General features: G+C 36.3%; 1 long non-coding RNA gene across 1 annotated transcript; it reads left to right on the forward strand.

The window, feature by feature from the left end:
* The first annotated feature begins 1,130 nt into the window (after positions 1 to 1,130).
* On the forward strand, positions 1,131 to 3,412 carry LOC140968234 (uncharacterized). Its single transcript, XR_012173725.1, has 2 exons — positions 1,131 to 2,958; positions 3,071 to 3,412. It is a non-coding gene; the product is annotated as an uncharacterized lncRNA (long non-coding RNA).
* The last annotated feature ends 418 nt before the right edge of the window (positions 3,413 to 3,830 follow it).

Here is a 3,830-nt window from a genome sequence, read left to right on the forward strand (position 1 = left end):
ATGCATTTTTATTTCATTAATTTGTGTTTAAATATTTTTATGCATAATTAATACATGGTAGAATTTATTTCATGAAATTTTAAAGGTTCATGCATTAAAGATTTTTAAATTTCATTTCGCGCTCGAACGAGGAACGGAGACCAGAGAATTTTCAGAAAAATTATTTGATTACAAGATTAATTTTATTAATTAATCTAAGATGTTTTAAAGGTATTTTTCAAAAAATGGGATTTTATTGGGTATTTTGGCCCGCATAATTTTATTTTATCCTGTACGCAAATTTTATCGTATCGGAGGACTTTTGATGGTTCGGCTAATATTTTTTAAAAAAAAAACTTTCCAACACAAAATATTTTTCGGAAGTGTGTTTGGATTTAATGAGTTTACTTTTAAGCTTATTGGACTTAAATATTTTTTTAAACTCTTAATTAAATAATTAAGGTCCATTATCTACTAATTAATCACTCAATTATTATACTAGAGCTACCCTACATTTATTATATACAACAACCGACACCCATTCAGATTTAGGACCGGTTGCCTAATATGGCGACAGACTTAAATAGAAACGTCGCCATATACGACGGTTGAAAAACACGTCATACAAAATGGCGACGGTTTTTTTCAAACAGTCGCAATTGTAGCGACATTTTACTGTAAACCGTCGTTAAAATAGCAACCGATTTTTATAAACCGTCGCTTATTTTCGTCTGCAACGGTTTTATTTAAACCGTCGCTAATATCGCGACGGTTTAACAAAACCGTCACTATTTTAACGACTGTTTATCCCACAACTGTCGCTATTCATACCGATTTTTTGTAGTGACCCTTGGTTTCAGAAAATTAAAGGGAGACACAAATTTAAAGCCACAGTTTTAGTTTATTCTTGCATCCAAGGCTATCCGGTGCTCCTCTCTTCTTCCTCCTCTCATTTTGCATCATCAGGCACGCCCTACACCATTATCATTTTCCCCAACAGCCGACATCCCTATTAAAAATTTACTTATACTCGGTTTCATAATTTAAAACCAGCTGGTGGCCTTGTTTTTCAATCATTCTTGCAAAGAAAATCCTTCGGCGCTGCATTGTTGTTCCATCCTTCGATCGCCTCGCGTTTTACTCTTCGAGTCACGCATTTATATCATTCTTTATGCATCATCCACGCTATATTACTGATGTATATGTGTTTATGTATGTAAAATTATCGATCTCAGCATGTGTAGGGAGCATTATCGAGTTTCATGTGTTTCTTGCATTCTTATGTTGCTGCTCACGGTTTTCTTCTAAGCTGTTGCAATGGGCTGCTGTAGGGTGTGATAAGGGCCTGTTATCGTCGAGTTGGAAAGGGGTTTGCAAGCCGGAACGAAGCCTTGCAGCGTGGGTAAGCTTTGGTCGAATTATTGAGGTTTGGTGGCTTAGGGTCACGTTTTTGGTAGGGGTTGGAGGAGAGGCCGAGTCGACGGTGCGAGGGCTGAACCAAGCCTTGGACCAGGTCCTGCTGGGTCTAAGACATGGTTTAGAGAGGCTTGAACGTTGTTGGAACCGTCCTCAAGGCTGTTCGATCGAGTGTAAGTGCGAGGGCTAGGATGCGGTTGATGGGCTGTGTTGTTTCTCGGCTCTCAACAGGTTGCAGCATGCATGTAGCTGGGGCCGTGAGTCTAGTGAGTCCAACAAGGTCCTAGGGTGGTCTAAGTAAGGTAGAGTCGAGGCTTGAATCGTCGGTGGTGAGCTAGGATGTGACCTTGGAGGGTAGTGCACAAGGGTGACTTAAATGGAAAGGACCGAGAGTTTCATTCAATGGCTGGACCATCAGCAGTGGGTTTAAGGGTATGAAATTAAGATTGTAGGACCATTATAGTGTTTTTAAGATACGACAAAAAGTTGGGAAAAATTCGGTTAAGTTTCGGTTCGATTCGGGTTAAAACCGTGACCCCGGTTTAAGTTTTAAAACAATTGGTTAAGTTTTGAATTTGGCTCGAGTTTACGCCTAAGGATGCTTTTAAATATGTTTTGGGACATTTTTAAGAGTTTCGTAAGTTTTGATCAAAATGATGAGTTTTGGATTTATCCGGGATTTAATCGCCGCACGAAACGATAATTAAAGAATTAATTGAAACGCCTAGAATTAGGCTTAATAAAATTATAAAAAATTATATTTAAGCTCAAATAATTATTAGAAATCTAAGTTTTTAATTTGGAAATTTTATGCTGAGGTTTGGTTTAATTCGGGATTTAAAACGCATTAATATGTTATATTTAAATATTAATTTAAGGTTCATGGATTTAAGCCAAATAAAAATATGAGAAAATTCTTCTAGGCTTAAATAATTATTTGGGACATGTTAGAGTCAATGGAATTAAGAAAATCAAAAACGTGGAATTTTACGTCTAGAGGCAAAAAGATAATTTTTGGGTTTCCAAGGGCAAAATAGTCATTTTGCACCTGGGGTGAGATTTTGATCCTGGCAGCGCCCTGAGCACAAATTTATGATATTTTAAATGTTCATGCATCATGTTTACGTTTTTTACGCAATTATGATAAATACGTTGCATGCTTGGTTTAATGGAAAAGTTACGTATATGCATGTTTTTATTAAGTGATGAGTATGATGTTATTTTTGAAGGATGAGATTTGGTTGTGACTGACGATGTATATGTATACGATGACATGAGATATGATGAGCTGAGGCCTGGGCTCAGTGGGCGGGTAATGCTGTCGCTGATGTCCCTCGCCGCCCGGTACCGTGGTTATACGTAGATGAATCCATCGATATAGCTGATACGAAAGTCACAACTAATGAACTGAATTCAATTAAAAGAAAATGTTTAAGTTTATGATGACACGACGAGCTGTTTTGACACGTATATGATGATATGAGATGACATGATTTGACACGACATGATTTTACACGAGACGTTGATGTTCATGCTTTTAATGTTCATGAAAGATATGTTTACGTATATGATGATATGAGATGATATTCTTTGACACGACATGATGTTATTGTTTTAAAGTTCATGAAAGGTAAGTTGGCATTAAGCTTTTAAAGTTCATGAAAGGTATGTTGAGTATGATATTTTTCACTGTTGTGTGCCTGTATATATACTTGTTATTCCTGGTACAGGTGTGCTGAGTCTTTAGACTCACTAGGTGTGTGTGATGCAGGTGAGGTTCATGATGAGGAGACTGGAGGTGCCGGACTCTGAGTAGGCAGACCTGGTGCGGTGACATGACCCGAGGACCACATGTTTTCCGTATTTTGATTTATGAGATTTGAGATGAGATGAATACTTTCATATCTTGATGATTTTAGGATTTTTACACGTTTACGTTTACGTTGATTTTGGATGATGGTAGTTATTTTAAACTACATTAATTTTATTGTCAATTAAAAATATTATTTTAAATGTTTTTTTTAAATGCAAGCTTTATAAATAAAAAAAATATTTTCGTACTTTTAAAACGAGTAGACGCCACAGTTGGTATCAGATCAAGGGTCCTGTATAGGGTTGTGCCACCGCCAACTTCTGCAGCTCAGTCTTCAAGCCTCAAGTCTGTAAGCTTTTATGATTTAAATGTCTTAAATGATCTACTGTTATCACCTGCATGTTAACATGATTTACGCTTTACGATGATTTACTGTTCATGTTTAACTTCTTTTACGATTTAAGAATTTACTGTTTTAAAAAATAGATTAAATTGCATGTTGGTTACGTTTGGAATTGGACATGTCTAAGAATTCGAATATCGGACTTTAGGAGAGGTTGATAATGATTTGACTATATTGATTTTTAGATTAGTAGTATTGATGTTCTACTTTTTGGGGTAA

The sequence above is a fragment of the Primulina huaijiensis genome, unplaced genomic scaffold (assembly GCF_012295235.1).
Source record: "Primulina huaijiensis isolate GDHJ02 unplaced genomic scaffold, ASM1229523v2 scaffold33955, whole genome shotgun sequence".
Classification (NCBI taxonomy): Eukaryota; Viridiplantae; Streptophyta; class Magnoliopsida; order Lamiales; family Gesneriaceae; genus Primulina; species Primulina huaijiensis.